Below are 22,297 nucleotides of genomic sequence, written 5' to 3'. Positions count from 1 at the left end.
TTTAGTCCAATACATAACGGTTGTTAAGTTTAGTGGACAGAAAGTCAAACTATGTGTCAATTTGGTTCCTGTAGTTTACACAATGTGCTAATTTAGTTCCTATCAAAACCAAGCAAATTAAAATAACAGGGACTAAATTGACACATTGTGTAAACTACAGGGACCAAATTGACATATTGTGTAGACTTTCCGTCCATCAAACTTGACAACTGTTATTTATTGGACTAAAATGACACAATCTGTTAAATTAAGGGACAAAATCGAGCAAATTGAAACAAATAAATTGACACATCGTGTAAAGTATAGGAACCATTTGCATAATTTACCCAATAAATTTATTATTGTTATTTTTTTGAAATTTGAATAGCACTTCTCTATATTTATAGATATAGATGTAAATAAGTTGTCAAAATGATACATCTCATAAGGGAAGCACTATAAATGGTGTGTGCCGTATGCACATTATAACTAAAGAAAAAATAGCATAATTTCATACTTTTTGAGTTATAACTATATATAAAAATCAAAAAAATCAAAATCAAACAACATGCCAGGCATAACTAAAATAAAGTCATTACTAAAGAAGAAAATTGGTCATAACAAAAAAAAAAAAAAATGACATAACTCAAAATTGTCATTTATAATCTATATAATAAATTGTATGGTTTTGTTATACAAACAAACAAATGTTCAGCCAACTTATGAACTTCATAAGGTATCCCCATTCACATAGCTGGAAAAAAAAAAAAAAAACTCAAAAATTGCCCATTTTCTCTCTCCTCTCTTTATCTCTTATTTCAAAATTGAAAAGTGGTGCAGATTTACACATATATACAGGAGACACTTAAAAAAGTGCACAGTTTAAAAGATAAAAATACAAAATAAATAATTGGACATGCATTTTCAAAAACACTCTACAATTGTGGCTTAAAATACAAACATATGAAAACTAACAATTTAAAAAAAAAAAAAAAACACTTTACAAAAACCATTAAGAACTATACCGCTGGACATGCATTTTCCTTTCCCTTGCCCTTGGAAGCATAAGACACCTTTTCTTTTCCTTTCGACATTGCCTTTGTATTTTCCTTTTCCATTACCTTTAAAAAATAACCAAAGTATAAGAAATAACCAAAGTATAGGAAAAAAAAATATAAATAAATAAAAAAAAAATGATAAGAAAGTGATTTTTGGGCTAACATTAGAAATATGAACGGCATTGAAATCATGCTCATCACGAATCACTACACCAACATTTCTTTGTTGAAGAAACTGAACCTATACATACAAAAACAAATAAGTAGCTGATATGTACACAAAATGAAATTTTATAAGACGATGAGTAAAGGGAACGAATATTACAGTTCGTTGTAAGTCTCCATCTAGCTGTAAAAAATGAGGAAATTTTTTTATTTTATAATCAGAACCTATAATACAAAAGTTTTTTTAAAATCTATGTACCAGTTTTTTTAAAAAAGACAACTTACATTATCCATAATGTTAGAGGTCATTCCAGCTTAATATTGCCAAAACCTGTAATACAAAAGTTGACTTCAGTAAATACATATTAATCCAGTAATACATAATAAAAAAGTTAACCTGTAAAGGTTTTGGAATACATAACTTATGTAAATACAAAAGTTATTTTAATTCACCAAGTGAAACCAAATGAAGCAATCAATCGATACTTAAATGGAATCAAACCTATCGATGGCTTAAGCTTTGTTGAATTTAATTGAACTAAAAGAGGTTTAAATGGAACTGCAAAATTTATAAAGTTAATTCATATGACAAACTAATAAAAAATCATCAATCATTTTGAAATCCATAGATAATTCATATGATAAAATATATCATTCAAGGAATTAATAAAAAATCACACTGGAAAAAAAAAATCACACATATGACAAACTAATAACCCAACAATCATTTTTTGCCACCAAAAAGAGTTGTGTTTCCAAGAATGTATTTATTGAAATTAACAAATAACAAAAGATTTGCAATAAATCCACAGTTTGAAAATAATAATCTAACTCCAAACATTTTCAGGTATTGATAACACAATCTGAATCCAAACAACATCAAAAGAAAATAGTAATGAATCTTACTATTTTTCTTACAAATTAATAAATATTAAAATTGTCCAAGATGCCACATCATCCCAACTTGGCAAAGGGTGCATATGAGTAGAAACATGTGTAGTAGTAAAGTCAACAAATATATATTATTGCACCTGAAGTGGGCAAACTCAATCTCACAATTCAGAAGCTATGAAATTATCCTCTGTAATTTAATAAAGTCAAACTCAACCACCCCAATCTCACAATTTCAAAAATAAAGTCAAACTCTATTTTTTTCAATAAACAAACACCCAGAAAATCCAAAAACCAACAAAGTAAGGACCAAAAAAAATCAAAAAATCAGCATATTTGACTATCAAAGCCTACTGTAAGTTTATTTAGCAAAGTTGAAAGCTCCATCCACTCAACAGCAAGTTATAGACAGTAGAGGATAACTCGGAACTTAAAATTATATTTGAAACACTTTATCATTATATATTTGAGACTTATTATTCGGAACATATTGAACACATTATATTTGAAACAAATTATCATAAAATTAAATCCCACTATATCTCAACACATTTAGACCGTAAATCTATATAAATATAACAAATGGCTGGAAATTTTAGAGGTTGATGCAGCTTAGTATTGTCAAAACCTGTAATACAAAAGTGAACTTAACTAAATAAATATTAAATACATAGCATATTTTAATTCACCAAGTCAAACCGAACGAAGCAATCAATAGATACATGGCTCCTACATTATTGTTAGGAATCAAACATATCGATGCCTTAAGCTCTACTGAATTGTATTGAGCTCATTCAAGAAATTAATAAAAAATCAATTAGATAAACAATTTATCAAAAATCACATAGATAAAATCACATAGAAACTAATAACCTACCAATCATTTTCCGCCACCAAATTTTACTAAAATTAAACAATTTATCAAAATGAGTTGCACATCTACATAGATAAACAATTTATCAAAAATCACAATTTATCAAAACAATTTATCCAAGAATCACATAGATAACAAAAGGCACGGTGTAAATCTTGATGGGACTTTTGTCTCTTTGTCAAGAATCTATTATCCAAAAATCTATTTATTAAAATTAACAAATAACAAAAGCTTTGCACATCTATGTAGTTTTAAAATAATAATTTCACTCCAAACATTAAATTAATAAAAAATAAATCAATCTGTTGGAAACACAATTTGACTCCAAACAACAGCAAAAGAAAATATTAATGAATGTTACCATTTTTCTTAGCAAAGGGTGCAAATGAGTAGACATATATGTATTAGCAAAGGGTGAAAATATATACTTCTGCACCTAAAGTGGACAAAGTGAACGACTAAAGTCAACCGCTAAAGTCAAAAAGCCAATAAATAATTCATCCACCAGGTGGTCAACAACTAAAATGTCTCCAAGATATACCTAAGCTAACTTTTTTTTCACAGAAGATAGATATGGTAATGAAATATTTCACTGTACATAAGAAAATAACCTTAAAAGATATAAGAATTGACTTTCCAAGATTGTTTCATGTTTGTGAGAAAATACAAAACAGAAGCGGAAAAGATAAAAAATAAATTGGTTTACTTAATTTTTTTTTTCTTCCATAACCTTAATTTATTTTGTGCTTCCTCAATTTCTGCCAAAGTTATGATACACTGCTTTAGGCATTGAAACCATATAAATCCCCAAACATATCTTATGTTTAGCATAGAAAAACGTCTTAACCATGAACAACAATAAATAAAGCCAATTCCAAAAGATATGTTATATTTACCATAAGTCTTAATGGCACTTCCAAACACAATCAGACTGAAATCAAAATTGGGTGAATTCCTATAACGAAGCTAATTAATTTTAGAACTTGAGATCCGACTGATGCTATCTAAGACCTGGAACACATCTTATAGAAAAGGTAAAAACTGGAACACATCTAAGACATGAAACCAATACAGTGTATACAAACCAAACTGTTTTTAAAATAAAAAATAAAAATGTAGTGATTAATCCCTAGGTTTATTACCAAATAAGATAGAATATTTTCAAAATCCTTAGAAACACAAATACATATGGAGGCCATTATTGGCCAAAAACAACCCTTTATTGGCCAAAAACTGTCCGATTTATTGATTAATCCCCTAAAACTATTTGACACAAAAATTTCGGATTTATTAAAGCTTGAACAGTATATAATACCACAAATTCAAACCAAAGTATGAATTTAAGAAATCAAACAGTACGATACCACAGTATGAATTTAAAAAATTAACTCATGAATTCTATAAGGGCCTTTTCGTTGAAATAGAAAAATACGAAATGTGGTTTAGATTTCCATACTAATAAAATTAATGTTATAATAAAATTCAAACTAATAATAGATTAATTTAAGTCCAAATAGATTAATTTTACAAACTAATAAAATTCAAATGTTATCGAATGTTACAAACTAATAAATTCGAATGTTACAAACAAAATAAAACTCAAACTAAGGCCTTGTTTGATTAACAGGTTAATAAAATAGTACCACTAACACTACCAATCAAACATGCCCTATTCAAGGAGAAAAGAAAAGAAAAAAAAAAAAAAAAACAAACAAAGATTAATTTAACTCCTATCTATATTGGTTAAATTTGAAACATTAGATAAAAAGTCAAAAATTAATACAAAAAATAAACCCATTCAACACAAAAAACATGCCCTAAGAGGCAGAGGAAGGTATGTTTATTTTCTTCTTCCAATTTTTCATTTTGTTTATTAAAAAAAAAAAAAACGCTCTCTGTTTGGTTTCCTAGAAAGCAGAAACCCACTTTAGTTTGTTAATTAATTGGCACAGGTTTTGTTAGACATGGCTTTCTTAGACATGGCTTCTCAATATATATATACATACTGGAATCATACATAAAGAGGGGGTTTGGGGTTTGGGGTTTGGAATCATATATACATACATATTGGAATCATATGTATAGATATATATACATCCATAATCATATGTATAAAAATAAAAATAAAAGATTAATTTACCTTGTTTGGATATGAAAGGTCTTAAGGAAGTCCACAATGCTTCAGACTCAATGCTTCAAACCTGTTGTCAATATTGTTGAAACAAAAGATTATTGAAGATTATTAAAGATATCCAAAGATAGAAATATAAAAATCAAAGTTCAGATTTCCATTTGGCCAATTGTTAGCTACTAATTAATGACATTTAATAAATCGTAGAGGTTATTTGTAAATCAAAATTGAATGTTATCAAAATGCTATACAAACTAATAAACAGGTAGTACCTTTGATTAATAAAATAGTACCACTATTACTACTAATCAAACATGCCCTAAGTGTCATTCAAGGAGAAAAGAAAAAACCAAAAAAAAAAGATTAATTTAACTCCTATCTATTTTGGTTAAATTTGTTTACGAATAGGAAAAGCCAAAAATGTTAGCTAAAAAGCCAAAAACTAACACATAAAATCAGCTCATTCTCTCTATTTAAAAAGCCATACATACATAAAATACAATTGTAGACTTGTATCCAAAGATAGAAATATAAATACTAAAGAAAAATCAAAACTCAGTTTTCCATTTTCCCCATTATTTGTAAATCAAATTAAAATGTTATCAAAATCTATACAAACTAAACTATTCGAATGTTATCAAAATGCTATACAAACTAATAAATAGCTGCTTTATGCCTGTGCCTGAATGCACTATCTAATAAAATTCTTATATTACAATCTATGTGTTGCAAAAATGTTAACAACCATAAAAATGTTTTGTGAAAAGTGTCTCAAAGTTGTGATCAAACAACCAAAAATGTTTAGGATCAATCAATCAACCAACAAAGGCTAGATGATTTTTCATAAAACTTTTAAGAGAAATTATGTATTATGTAGCATACCCAAACAAATATAGCCCTGAATAGTATATCAAAAAAATCGTAGGAAGACCACTATATCAAAAGTTACATTGATCACAAATTGTTCTAGGACCATCTCAGATGAGTAAACCAAACCAAGCCTTATGCAAATAAAAATGTACACAATAAAATAATCAATTTCAAATTAGTTTAATAAAAATTAAAATTAAAATTAAAAAAGCCATTGCCTATTTTGAAGAGTGATTGTGGTCAGCCACCATGACAAAATAAGAAGCCACTTACACACAAATGAAAAAAATATATTCTTGAAGCCCCAAACACATTTCTCATGTGTGATGGCATTTTTTGGTGCCCAAAATATTATAGTGATTTCATGTGGACAATGACACTTTTTACCAAGAAAGGTAATATATCTACACATGAGAAATGCCTATCACATTCTCTCTTCTTCTTTTTTCATCTTGTCGCACTCAAATGCCTCTCCAACTCACAGAAAATAATGCAGTGGAATGGAATACATCTATTGATCCTCCATAGTCATTCTATTTTGAGATATTTAGACAGCAAATTTTGTTTCATAAAGTCAAAAAGCCAACAAATAATTTCATAAAAATAGTACCACTTTGATTAACAGGTTAATAAAATAGTACCATTAATACTATTAATCAAACATGCCCTAAGTGTCCTTGAAGGAGAAAAGGAAAAAAAAAATTTAATTTAACTCGTAATAAAATTAATAAAACTCAAACTAATAATAGATTAATTTAACTCCTAATAGATTAATTTTACAAACTACTAAAATTCAATTGTTATCAAAATGCTATACAAACTAATAAATTCGAATGTTATCAAAATGCTATACAAACTAATAAACATGTGTTTTATGCAATAATTAAAACTCAAACTAAGGCCTTATTTGATTAACAGGTTAATAAAATAGTACCACTAATACTGCTAATCAAACATGCCCTAAGTGTCATTCAAGGAGAAAAGAAAAAAAAACAAAGAATAATTTAACTCCTATCTATATTGGTTAAATTCGAAACATTAGATAAAAAGTAAAAAACTAATACAAAAAATAAACCCATTCAACACAAAAAACATGCCCTAAGAGGCAGAGGAAGGTATGTTTATTTTCTTCTTCCCATTTTCCATTTTTTTTTATTAAAAAAAAAAAAAAAACCCTTTGTTTGGTTGCCTAGAAAGTAGAAACCCACTTCAGTTTTGTTAATTAATTGGCACAGGTTTTGTTAGACATGGCTTTCTTAGACATGGCTTTTCAATATTATACATACATCCATATATATATAGAGAGATATATACGTCCATAATCATATATAAAAATAAAAATAAAAATAAAAGATTAATTTAACTCCTATCTATATTGGTTAAATTTGAAACATTAGCTAAAAAGTCAAAAATTAATACAAAAAACCAACCCATTCTTTTCTCAACCCACAAAAAATAAACCTATCCAACACAAAAAATGTATGTTTCTTTTCTTCTTCCAATTTCCAATTTTTTTTTTTAAAAAAAACACCCTCTGTTTCGTTATGTAAAATTAGAATTCTCTACTCAGAAAGACCCACTTAAGTCTTCGCTCCAATGATTTTATCAATCAAAAGCTTTTCAAAACCATAGAAAATCAACACCCATTTCCCATTAAAGAATCAAACCCATTGGATGATGTTTCCACAATAGATGTTTATCTGCCACTATAGATGTGGCAGATACATAAATAATTTCTATGTAGATGTTTATCCACACCCCTAGGACTATAGATGTTGGAAAAATAATTTTATAAATATTAAAAATAATTTCCCACAATTGGATGTGGCAGATACATAAAACCATGTGAGAAATCAAACATAAAACCATATCAGATTGGGATCAAAATGCATATAAATAAAGCAGAAATCAATGGATACAAATGAAAGCACAATCAAAGTAAAGCAGAAATCACAGTACACAGTAAAGCACCAAGTGTTTATTTCCTTAATTCAACTTCCCTAAAGAGAGTTGAATACATTACCTTCCCCTAGGAATTAAGCCTTTAGGAAAATAATAGTGGTCAGCTAAGCTAAACCTAGTTGGTTATCCAATAATTAAACTTTACCAAATACTTTAGGAAAATTCTACTATACACATCACTCTTGTGGTATGTACCATATGCACCAATTACGATGTTTGTAATGTTTACGTATAACCTATTTTGGTATTAGTTATAATTAAATTAAATTTACTGTGATATTAATTATAATATTAGTTTGATTATGTATGTCTTATGTAATATTTGATTATGACTCAATTTTTTTTTAGTTACAACATTAAAAGAATTCAATTATGACATTTATAATCATTAATTTTATAAATATCATAATTTACATATAGTACATATATTTAAAAAATGGGGGAATTACTTAACAGTGAAGCCGAAAAAAAAAATACAGACATATGAGATATAAGTGATTCTGTTATGAGGTGTAAGTAAAAAATTATAGGGATGCAAGTCTCATTTGTAACCCTTTATATTTGTGTATTTTTTTTTTCCCTATTACACTATTAAGAAATTAAAAAAATAAATAAATAAACACTTCAACACATCTTTTCAAAAAAGTAAAACAAAACAAAATAAATAAAACGCTCAATCAATGAGCCAAACAGTGTCTCATTACTACCCTAAACCCATCCCTCAATTACAGCGTTTCTGCCAAAATCTGCAGAACAGTAAATAAACAAAATCTAATCCTTTCCATCACCCTCCTTACTGTCTCAATGACTACTATTATAATATACTCTCTCAAAATAGGGGACCTGGGGAGCCAAACAATGACTACTATTATAATGTGAGATTCACTGAAACTTATAAGTATATTATATATTTTGATGGCCTTGTTTGGTTTAATCAAAACCATGTTCAACATCAAACATTTCAAATTAACCATATCAGATTAACCATATCAAACATTTCAAACCCATTACATACATCTATATATATATACACATATACATCTATATACATCCAAAATGCAAATTATATATATATTGATATAAATAATACACACAAATATATACATGTTCAACATAAATCATCAAACCCATTTCACCATTTCATAAATCAAACCCATTAAATAATCAAACCCATTTCATAAATCAAAACTATGTTCAACATCAAACATTTCAAATTAACCATATCAAACATTTCAAACCCATTACATGCATATATACACATCTATATACATCCAAAATGCAAATTATATATATCATGATATATATAATACACACAAATACATACATGTTCAACATAAATCATCAAACCCATTTCAAACCCATTTCATAAATCAAACCCATTAAATAATCAAACCCATTTCATAAATCAAAACTATGTTCAACATCAAACATATCAAATTAACCACATCAAACATTTCAAACCCATTACATACATATATATACATCTATATACATCCAAAATGCAAATTATATATATAATGATATATATAATACACACAAATACATACATGTTCAACATAAATCATCAAACCCATTTCATAAATCAAACCCATTAAATAATCAAACCCGTTTCATAAATCAAAACTATGTTCAACATCAAACATTTCAAATTAACCATATCAAACATTTCAAACCCATTACATACATATATATACACACAAATACAGTGATGCATTTGAATTTTGAGTCTCAAATGCCTTCGTGGGAAACTTCATTAAACCCATCTTCAACTTACATTGTCCCATTTTGTTAGCAAAGCATATTGTTTCCAACTGAGAGTTGAGTTATGGGGAGAAAAGACTGGTTGTAGATCTATAATTTGTAAATAAATAAATAATAAATAATATTGGATATTTAAAAATAAATAATAATAATTTGAATTAGCTCATTACAGCAAACCATAAATAATATTGGATATTTATAAATAAATAATAATTTGTAGAGAGGGGAAACAATGGAGTCATTTTCCAACTTTAGTGATAGGCAACAATGGAGTCATTTTGCTGTGGCAGAAATACGGATTGGTAGAGAGGGGAAACATGACATGACCTTGTGAGGTGTGAGAAATGATGAAAATAATTAGAAATATGTTCAAGTCCTAGTTCAATTCTGAGAGAGAGAGAGAGAGAGGGGTAACCGGGGACTGTGATTGCTTAATCAGATTAAACATTTCAAACATATCAAACCCACCATATCAAACATTTCAAACATATCAAACCCATATCAACATATAAAACATATCAAACATATCTGATTACATATATGATATATATAATACACACAAATACATACAAACCCATTATACAAACCCATTTTCAAACATATCAAACCCACCATATCAAACATTTTTAATCAAATTAACCATATCAAACATTTCAAACCCATTACATGCTCAACATCAAACATTTCAAACATATGAAACACAAATACATAATTGTTTAATCAGATTACATATATCAGATTACAAACAAATTGTTTAATCATATTACAAACCCATTACATACAAATTGTTTAAACATTGTTTAATCAGATTACAAACCCATTAATTAGATTACATATCATCAAACCCATTACATATATCAAACATTGTTTAATCAGATTAAACATTTCAAACATATCAAACCCATTTCAAACCCATTACATATATGATATATATAATACACACAAATACATACATGTTCAATATAAATCATCAAACCCATTTCAAACCCATTTCATAAATCAAACCCATTTCATAAATCAAAATTATGTTCAACACAAATTAACCATATCAAACATTTCCATATCAAACATTTCAGACCCAAACATTTCAGATTAACCATGTTCAACATTTCAAACTATGTATATATATGTATACATATATATACATCCAAAATGCAAATTATATATATTATACACACAAATACATACAGTGACGGTGATGCTCTGGCCGGGGGCAGACTTCGGTCGGGTTCCGGCAGTGACGAACCCCCGTTGACGGCAGAGAGAAGATGAAGACCGGAAAGCACGGCAAGGGTTGGGTTGGGTTTCGACAGGGAAGCACGGGAATGGCTCCAATGGAGGTAGAGAGAGAGAGAGAGAGAGAGAGAGAGAGAGAGAGAGAGAGAGAGTGTGTTCAAAATTTGAAAACACAAAGAGAGGAGAGGCGTATCTGTGAGAGAGAGGGGGTGTGTGTTGAGAGAGTGTGTGTTGAAAGAGATGAGAGGGAGTTGTTTTTGACCCTCAGATTAAATGAATCTAATGGTCAAAATTTGGACAAATGGACAAATGTCCCATCTGATTTGAAAAACAGAGCTCCCTTATTATATAGATATATATATATATTTAATCACATTCCACTACAAGAAAAAGTATCTTTGACGACTAAAAAAGCACATTTGGTAGCTGAAAGCATATGTTTTGGCGACTAAAAAAGCATTAGTAGCCAAAAGTAAAGATTTTTGGCGACTAAAAAAATTTAGTAGCCAAAAGTATAGGTTTTGGCGACTAAAAATCTATTTGGTTGCTCATATATGGCTTTTACCGATTAAAAAAATTTTAGTAGCCAAAAGTAAGGCTTTTTGGCTATTAAAAAAAAAATTAGTAGCCAAAAGTGAGGTATTAGGTGACTAAAAAGATGTTTGGTCGCCAAAAGTGAAGCTTTTACCGACTAAAAAAATTTTAGTAGCCAAAAATAAGATTTTTTGGCGACTAAAAAAAATTTATTAGCCAAAACTGAGGCATTGGGAGACTAAAAAGATGTTTAGTAGCCAAAAGTGAGACTTTTTGGCGACTAAAAAGAAGTTTAGTCGCCAAAAGTAGTAATTTTAGCCTGAGAATTAAATTTTTTAACGACTAAAAAATAATTAGTAGCCAAAAGTATAGAATTGGCGACTAAAATTATGTTTAGTCGCCAAAAGTGGTCTCTTTTTTTTCTAGTAAATAATTAATTTTTACATAAATTATGTTCAATAAAAAATAATTATCTTTATATATATACTTTTATATTAATGCGGGTCTATGTACTATATAAATAATATATATTGCATATATAATCATATGGTGTTATAGAGGTGTAGTGGAAAGAGTGTCTTGTATAAGATTTATGGTGTGGGAGGGTTGATGGTTTGAATCTTGCAAATGAGAAACTAGTGAGTGTAATATATTTTTTTTTTTCACATCTAAATGTTATTAATCACACTTAAAAGGTACTTAAAAGGTGTGATCTAAATACTATTAATCACACTTAAAAAGTGTGATCTAAATATTTTTAATTACACTTAAAAGGTATGATCTAAATGTTATTAATCACACTTAAAAGATGTGATTAAAAATGACCCCTTTTAATCACACTCCCAAAGATCACACTTTAATAAAACTTAAAACGTGTGATTAAATAACATACATCACACAAAAAAAATGTGATCTTTATCTGTTTTTGTAGTAGTGCCCAACCTATTTCAAACGCAACCACAATACTCACACAACCCAATTCAACAAGGGATAAGATAAACAAGGACATAAACAACCGTCAAGACAAATAATCCCGGATCCAAAACAATAAACGGGTTGGGTCCAAACTAGAATCGTTATAACATCCCCCCCTCCCCCCTTAAGGAATTTCGTTCTCAAATTTTTAAATCAAGCATCAACACCATGTTAAAATCAATTACCCCAATAATAACAAGTTGAACTCATAACTATGACTCATCCACCGGTCATTCATTCTCATAACAATGATAAACAAAGCTTTCAATACCGAATATACAATTCACTTTTTTCAAAATATATACATTATTTACATTTAATTCACACAACAAGATTTTCCATCCAAATTTTTAAATATTAACAAAAAGGTCTACATACTTCTCACAGACTTCCACCTTCAACCCCGTGGTGTCGCCATGACACTTTTACCAATGGAATTGTCTTGCCTCGCAAGACTTAGTCCCGTGTATCTAAGACTCTAACCAATCTCTCCTCATACAAGGCATCCTCATCTAACTCAGTCTAATCCAACACATGTGACGGATCTGGCTTATGCTTCTGGAGCATACAAATATGAAACACGTTGTGAACCCCAAAAAGTTGTGACGGCAAGGCCAAACGATAAGCTACCTCTACAACACGTTCAATGATTTCAAAAGGCCCAATAAATCTAGGCAACAACTTCCTGCTCTTCCCAAACCTTATCAAACCCTGTCTTGGTGATATTTTCAAGAAGACATGATCTCCTACCTCAAATGATAACGGTCTTCTCCTACGGTCGGCATAACTCTTTTGATGACTCTGAATCGAAACCAACCACTTACGGATAAATGCAACCTTTTCCATTGTTTCCCAGACTAACTCACCACCTAGGATAGGTGCATCACCCATCTCGGCCAAATATACGAGAGATCTGCATGGTCGGCTATACAAGGCCTCAAACGGTGCCATGCCAATACTCACTTGGAAGATATTGTTGTAGGCAAACTCTACTAAAGACAAGTGTCTCTCCCACAACCCCTTAAAGTCAAGAACACAACCCCGAAGCATATCTTCTAGGATCTGAATGGTACGCTCTGACTGCCTGTCAGTTTGAGGATGATAAGCAGTGCTGAAAATCAACTTAATGCCCAAGGCATTCTATAGGCTCTGTCACAACTGAGTCGTGAAACGAGGATCTCTATCCGAAACAATAATAACAAGGACCCCATGAAGTCAAACTATGTCCCTAACATAAAGGTCGACAATATAATCTGCTGAGTCACTCTTGCACATAGGTACAAAATGCGCTGACTTAGTTAACTAGTCGACTATCACCCATACGACATCATTACCTCATTAAGTCCTTGAAAGACCCATAACAAAACCAATTATGGTATGCTCCCATTTCCACTAGGCTGTAGGCAAGGGTTGCAACAAACCCGCTGGGCTCGGATGCTCAACCTTCACTTGCTGACAAGTAAGGCACTTCGATACAAATAAGGCTACGTCTCTCTTCATCCCCCTCCACCAAAATTGGCCACTAAGGTCATGGTACACCTTTGTGCCTCTCGGGTGTACTGCAAGGTATGAATGGTGAAACTCTCCAAGTACCTCCTCTCTACAAGACTTCGACACAAAAAGATAGTTAAGATATCTAACACTCAAGTCAAAATACACGTTCAAGCCCTTCGCTACCTTCCTACTAGATATCTTCTCTCAGATAGACTCTACCTTGTGATCACCTCGTTGTGTTTCTATAACTCGGCTCACGAGTGTAGGTTGTTAACTATAGTAAACAAGGTTGTAGACTTAACGTACTCGCCAAGATGCAAGTCAAACTCACCAATAGTACCCAACATCTCTCATTCCCAGATGGCAATACTAGCTACACTGCTAATGGACTTCCTACTCAAGAAGTCGACCATTACATTGGCTTTTCCCAAATGATAATGCAACTTAAAATCATAATCTTCCATAAACTCTATCCACCTCTTTTGTCTTAGATTTAAATCCTTCTGTGAAAACAAATACTTTAAACTCTTGTGATCATAGAATACCTTAAACCTCTCACCATAAAGATAATGTCTCCAGATTTTCAATGCAAAAATCACTGTTGTTAGTTCTAAGTCGTGGGCAAGATAGTTTCTCTCGTGTGTTTTCAACGACCGTGCTACTACCTTCCCCTCTTGCACCAAAACACAACCCAAACCTTTAAGTTCTTGAAATGACTTTTCGCAAGTCTCACTTCACACAAACTTGATTCCATTCTTCATCTGTCTAGTCAAAGGTGAGACCAATCTAGAGAAATCCTTCACAAAATGACAATAATACGTAACTAATCCCAAAAAACTCTAGATCTCAAAGGCATTCTAAGGTTGTTTCCAATCTTGCACTGCCACTATCTTAGAAGGGTCTACAGTCACCCCATCCCCACATATCACATGGCCTAAGAACTTCACCTCCTTTAGCCAGAACTCACACTTTCTGAACTTAGCATACAACTTGTGGGTTCTAAGAAACTCAAATACAATCCACAAGTGTTCCTCATGTTCATCCTCAAAGGGTGAGTAGATTAAAATGTCGTCAATGAAGACAACCAAAAAATGGTCTAGTAACTCACAAAAGATCCGATTCATCAAATCTATGAACATGGCTGGTGCATTGGTTAACCCAAAAGGCATCACTAAAAACTCATAATGGTCATACCGCGTATGGAATGCCATTTTCTAAATATCCTCATCCTTCACTCTCAACTGGTGATAACCCAATCTCAAGTCTATCTTAAAAAAACTACAAGACCCCTTTAACTGGTCAAACAAGTCATCTATACGAGGCAAAAGGTACTTTTTCTTAACAGTTACCCGATTAAGCTTTTTGTAATTATTACAAAGTCGCAATGTGCTATCCTTCTTCTTGGCAAAGAGAGTCATGCTCCCCAAGGTAAAGTACTAGGGAAGGTAAAACCTTTATCTAGTAATTCTTGGAGTTGAATCTTCAACTCACTCAACTCGGCGGGTGTAAATCTATACGGTGCCATGGAAATCAGTGTCATACCAGGCACTAAATCAATAGAGAACTCGATCTCACGGTGAGACGGTAAACAAGTAAGATCCTCGAGAAAGACTTTCGAGTATTCATAAACTACCATCGGCAACTCTACTCAGACCACATCACTCTCAACACCCAAGAAAGTAGCAAGAATGAGACTAAGCTTGCCCTAACCATGTAGATCATACACTGGCAACAAGGCTCTATCAACTCGGTCCCCCAGAAAATAAAAACAATCACCACTCAAGGTGCACACCGTAACTCTCTGACGGTAACAGTCTATAATGGTCCGATAGGATGACAACCAATCCATGCCTAAATGACATCAAAACTCAACATATTAATCAACTTAAAAGAAAAAGGAAGTCGACGATCGGCTACCTCTATCTCACAACCCCGACACCCCTAGTCCAACATAACCTCGCCACCAACAGGTGACTCTACTCTGAGTGGAGACGTTAACTGAGCCACTTCTAACCCCAATGCCAATGCCAATGCAGACGAAATCAAAGAATGCAATGCACCTGTATTAATCAACGCATTAGTAATAGAATTACACAACAATAAGTTACCTCTCACTACTGAAGGTGCTGGCAATAAATCTGGCATGGTAACAGCATACATACGCCCTGTAAGTCTCTATTCTACCTGCTCACCCTTCAGAGCATAAGTCTGGTACACTGATTAAGCTGAAGAAGCTTCTTGGTTGGCCATTAAGGTGTGAGCTGATGGTGTAGGTTGATGGCTCTGAGTTTGCCTCAATCTAGACATACTAGATGTGCCATTCGACAGAGGGCAAAACCTCCTCACGTGTCCTGACTGCCCACACTGATAACAGGTAGGTGGTTGCCCTTTCCCCTAACTCTGGTTTTAAGAACGAGCTGCAGACGGTACAGACTGTTATCCTCCTCCTCTCTGCGGACAAATTAAAGACTTGTGGCCCAACTGGCCACACTTGAAACAAGTGATCTCATCCTAGCCACCTCTCCTAGAACCCAAACTTAGTACTGGAAAAGTGGATCTAGATTGTGCTCCCTGGGACTGCTGTGGGGTGAAATCCCTTTGCCTCTTGTTGTCCCGAGTCTCTCCTTGAACCTTTTGACTTCTCTGCTTGAAGCCCCTCATCCTCTCCTTCTCCAATTAAACCACGATCTCAAGATGAGCCACCACCTCCTCAAGGCGTCATGGATCTAGCCACTTTGAAAAGAAGCCCGGTCCTCAACCGGTTCTCGAACTTAATACAACGGTGTGTTAAGCTGCTTAAGCTTTAGAAGCTGCTCTCTCAATTTTTCCCTAGCAATAGGAGGCAAAAACTTGTCTTGGAAGGCGTTGACAAAGGTCTCCCAAGTCACCCTAATGCGCATATGCATGTACTTCCACCACTGACCCGCATCTCCCTTCAATTGGAAGGATGCCAAGGTCACTCTCAACCCATTGTCCTCGATGCCAAGCTTCTCGAACGTTTTCACCATCTGCTCTTACCACTTATCCACCTTCAGTGGCTCCTTCGGATTCCCCAAAAACTCATCCAGATTAGCCTGAAAGAACTTCTATTTTAGAAAAAATGGCCCTGTCTCAACATGGGCCTAGACTTGATTCTCAGCTCTGAGAATGTCCATGGATTCTCGTAACGCTCTAGTCATCTCACAAGCTAAAGCACCTATGGCCTGCTGACCAATTAGTTCAGTCACATTGGCCTGACCAATCCTTTCCTCCTGTACCGGAATATCATCCGGTAACGACACCTTCTGTCGTCTAGGCCTGCTACACCTGCCACCACTACGTCTACGTCCTGACATCCTAATGAAGGTAACACAAGAGATTAGCACATTTACAAATGTGCCGAAGCTAACTCACTCGCGTCTTAATGCGGTAGACAATAATTAATTCACTCCACATAAGCACGTAGTCACATAAACACATACAAATTTTCTTTCTAGATAATGATCGTCCTGCGACATTCTTAGAGTTCTAGTTAGAAATAGCTATGATCACATGCTCTTCTAACAAGACTTCTAGAAACTCGTAGACCCAATCAATATCTTAGAAATTCAATTGCATACCCACTTAGTCACATAAGCATGTTATCACATAGCATAATAGGTTATTTCTAATTTTAACTAGCGAGATAACCCATTGCAGTAAAAACCACATCCCGTGATCCCAAAGTATTCAAACCCAGTAACTCTGATACCAAGTTGTAACGCCCTGAAATAATAACCTTAATTCATCTCATGACAATAATTGAATAATAATACAGCTCTAAATATAGTGTCCTTCCATTCATATGATTCAATTGTTACAAAATATAGCACATGCAATTATACATTCATAAGTTCTAACCATGAATCTATAGCATGTGCCATAAATTAATGATATGAAAGAAAAGTTAAACAGATAATTAAATGCCCTAATGGCTACAAACTTCCAAGACAATGTTTGGTTACAACAAAAGTGAGTTTTAACTCAATATAGTTTAAGCCCTAGGTTTGTACAAAAATAATTACAACAATAACAAAAAGGAAGCTTTTGCCTCCAAGTCCTCCTAAGCTACGGCCTTGGTGGAGGTACATCATCAACACTTGAAAATGGTTTTCCACATAGGGTGAAAAAAAAGGAAGAGAGAGGAACCTTTGATGAAGTCGAAATCAACTTTGCTCCGATCAAAAGGAAGCTCTAGGCAAGCTCTACCCTTTTTTTGAAAAGACAATTGTGTAGAAATCAACGGATCAAGGTGTACTTGAGGTTCTAGAGATGGTTTCTAGAGAGAAAGAAAGGAGATATAGGTTCTGGAATGTTTAGAGAGAGAGAGAGAGAGGTCAGAAAATGACTCAAAAAGTGTGCTTCTGGACTAATATACATGCAGAACGCTCGAGCGCAAAAATGGTCGCTTGAGCGACCACACAAATGAAGATGCCGCTCGAGCACACAATGCACCCCTCCTAGTAGTTCAGACCTGTAAAAGTTTGCTCGAGTGCAAGAAGCATCGCTTGAGTGCAAATATCAAACTCTTAGTAATTTTCCAGACTGTAAAAGACTGCTCGAGCGCAAGAAGCTTCGCTCAAGCGAATAAGCAAAATTCTAGGCAAAGACTCCTTTGTAAAATAAACTCCCAACCTATTTCAAACGCAACCACAATACTCACACAACCCAATTCAACAAGGGATAAGATGAACAAGGACATGAACAACCATCAAGACAAATAATCCTGGATACAAAACAATAAATGGGTCAGGTCTAAACCAGAATCATTATAAAATGGTCCTTCAAGGTGTAGTCTTGGTGATAGTCACACCTTTGATCTCTCTTTCGCTTGTCAGGTGGTTTAGAGATTTTGGTCGACCATTTGAAATAGGTACGATGTTTGATTTTTTGGGAGGATTTGGCTAATCGGTATGGTAAATTCCATGTATTTTTTGTCAGATTGCCATGGACACCTAGTATCAACTTGATATTGCTCATTGCATTTATGTGATCCTCGGTGATTATCCCTTCTTGACCTATTACTCGGCTTTGGGGTTCTCTTGGACTGCGTTGCCTCCCTAGTCAGGGGTACTACTGTTAATGGTCGGGCCACAATTGGTGCTACTAAGGTATACATTGACGACATGGTCATAAAAAGTAAAGAATCCTTAGATCACTTGGTCGACCTCAAAGAGGTATTTGACATTTTGAAGGCTTATTAGTTTCAACTTAATGCCTCCAAGTGTGCTTTTAGGGTAGGATCTAGCAAGTTCCTAAGGTACCTGGTAACGAGACCTGGGATTGAAGCAAGCCCAGATTAGATCAAAGCCACACTTGATCTGAAAAGCCTAACGACAACAAAGGAGGTTCAAATCTTGACAGGAAAAACAGCAGCCTTGAAACGATTCATGAGCCAAAGTTCTAACAAGTGAAGACCATTCTTCTAGTTAAGAAAACTACAGATTTTTTGTGGACAGAAGCTTGTGAAGTCGCCCTAGCCAATTGAAGAAGTACCTAACTTCCCCATCCTTTTTGTCAGCCTCAATTCCAAGAGAAGAGCGGTTTTTGTATCTGGCAGTCTCAGATCATGCTGTTAGTGCAGTGGTCATTCGAGAAGAAGAATGAGAACAAAATATAGTGTACTACGTAAGCAAAACCGTGGAAAGTGCGGACGTTCTCCTTAAGGACGCCTGGTTTCCCGAGATAGATTTGGTAAAAGGCTTCTCAAAGTCAGAGACAGCGCAAAGAGAGACCTCAAGGTTGCCACTGCACTAACCATAGGCCTACTCTTGCCTGCCGACATGGATGCCATAAGTGAATACAATGAATACAAGCACTTTGCTCTCGTGATGACTACAATGAATACTTAGTCTTGGTAACCCTTCTAACTCTTTCCTTTGTACTTAATTTCCATACATAACAAAATTTTGCCAATTTACTTGCTTTCTTACAGTCCATTCAACATGTCCACTCATACGCTATCAAGGCCAAGTTGATGAAGAAGAACCTGACAAAGAAAAACCAGGAGGCATCGGGCTACCTTTTCTAGCTCAATAAAGTCGAGGGCACAATCAAAAACCAATTAGAAAAAATCATAGCAACAAGGTGTCGAACAAAAAACTAAGGCAGCAACTAAAGCTGTCGAGGCTGAAAGGAAATTGGCCAACGCCAATTTCAGAATTTTGAATCCACTTTTCAAAAATTTGAGTTTTTTTTTTGTTTTTTGTACTTTTTGTTTTCACTGAATTGTTTTTAATATAAGAAGCAATTTTTTAAATTTTTAGATGCACCTTAAACACACTTAAAAAGTATAATACGTGTAAAAAAAATCTTTAAAAATTCACCAAATACCAAAAAATTAAAAAAATTCAATACATTCTCATATTCTTGTGTATTTATTGACTTTTCAAAACATTTTTTTTAACAATTTTTTTCCTTGCTAGGTACATCTTCGTTTATCTAAAAAGTAAAAAAATTGTTTAAAATATTAAAAAAATTCACTAAAAATAAAAAAACTTAATTTCCAAAAAATTTGAGTTAAAAAATTGGAACCAAACAACGTAATTTGTTTTCTAAAAAATAAATAGTTAAAATAGTTTTTATAATTTTTAAATACAATTAGGACCTGATCATGGGCCTACGAATGTCTAATCAACTTGATTTTTTTACATGGATGATATGCTTGACGAACCCTATAATTTGAAGGGTTCGAATTATCGAAAAAAACTCCCGATGAGCCTCCATGAGAACTCACAGCAGTATCCCCATGTCCTAGATTTGAGACCATTTTCAAATCCCTACTCAATGTATAATCCAAACACAAGAAGTACCTTAAATTGATAATACCCAAATTATTGGAGAAGACTTGATCATATATTTTGTGACACTTGTGAATTATAATGCCTTTAGAATATATTTAATTCCATCATTTTAGCTATTGAAATCCCTTAGCTTGCTGTTTGTTGGATAGGAAATTCGAATCTATATGTGATTAGGATGTGAATTCGCACTTGGACTTGTCGAAAGGTGTTTTGAAGCTTTGAGAATCTAATTTGGATATCAATACTATGTTTCTGGGTGTCAACAATTGCTTCCGTTCCTTTCTCCTTCATCATTTTGTTTTAGGGTGTTAACACTGGAACAATCTGCGATCGACACCAGCATCACTAAATTTCTCATGGCTACATTCTGCTTTTTAGGATCGACACCACCCTCTCTAGATGTTCACACTGTCAAGATGGAATTCCAATTGGTGCTTCCTATTTTTGGGGGTTGAAATTTTGGCAATCCGAGGGCGACACCCTATCTGTTTTGAATATCTCTTTTCACTACTGTATATGCGAGGGTTGACACCCCTCTTCACGGTGTCGACACCTGCCACAAAGCCCAAATACTTCCAACCATGTTTTCGGGCCCTACTTTTGGGATTCTGACTTAATATTTTATGTATTCTTGGGCCCCATTATTCATTTTATCTCTCCACTATAAATAGAAGCACTCTCTCTCCTTTTGCTCACTCTTTCTTTCTCTCTCACCGTCCCTCTTTCTTATTTTTCACCATTGTTAAGAGCTTCAAGCTTGGGTTTCATCTACCTAGAGGCAAAATCTACTTATAGTTCTTGAGGATAAAAGCTAGAGCATGTCGAGAGCTATATTTGGGTGTAAGTGCATTGTGTTTTCATTACCATCAACATTTGTGTCTTCAACCCATCTCTTTCTTCCTTGAGGTAGGAATACCTTTTGCTTTGTATATATATATATATTTTGATGTGAATATATAATATTTCCTTAAACATAATGATGTATAAGATAAATGATTTTGATGAGGAAGGGTGCAATGTTTTAAAAGTGGGGTTTCACTCAAACCTCTTGAATTATTTTTAATGTTTTGGTAAGAATGGGTATTGGCTTGATGACTCATTGATTAATAAGGGATATGAACAAAATCCCAAATTTTACAAACCCTAGTGTATGATTTTTGGGTTCAAAAATAATGTTTATGATGAAGTGGAGTTGATGCCTTGATGATATGTTAGAAAATGATGCAACGAGATGTATTCTAGAAATTTATTGTGATGTGAAGTGATAAAAGTCATTGAGAACTACATGATATGTTGTGTATTGTATTTGGTACTCGCGCGAGAAAAATTAGGCACCCACAGGCCCCGATCGTGTGAGGAAGATAAATGTGAAAAATGTTCTGAGGTGTCCACGTGTGAGGAAGATAAATGTAGAAAGTATGAGGTGCCTACTTGCCCATCCATGTGAGGATGAAAAATGTGAGAACATTTTGGAAATTATATATGTATAATTGTTTTGAATAAAAACTCATTGATGTGTTTGTTCTTTCGTAATGGTAAGAAATAA

The 22,297-nt window shown here is 33.2% G+C and overlaps 1 long non-coding RNA gene across 1 annotated transcript; it reads right to left on the bottom strand.

Moving 5' to 3' along the window:
- Positions 1-745: 745 nt before the first annotated feature.
- LOC145789777 (uncharacterized) lies at positions 746-11,220 on the bottom strand. Its single transcript, XR_014328091.1, has 6 exons — positions 10,880-11,220; positions 5,108-5,168; positions 1,488-1,533; positions 1,363-1,386; positions 1,201-1,278; positions 746-1,100 (listed from the first exon to the last, which is right to left on the bottom strand). It is a non-coding gene; the product is annotated as an uncharacterized LOC145789777 (long non-coding RNA).
- Positions 11,221-22,297: the final 11,077 nt, after the last annotated feature.

Source organism: Camellia sinensis, chromosome 1 (genome assembly GCF_055761805.1).
Source record: "Camellia sinensis isolate YWXY chromosome 1, ASM5576180v1, whole genome shotgun sequence".
NCBI lineage: Eukaryota > Viridiplantae > Streptophyta > Magnoliopsida > Ericales > Theaceae > Camellia > Camellia sinensis.
This window is presented reverse-complemented; position numbering and strand designations above follow the sequence as displayed.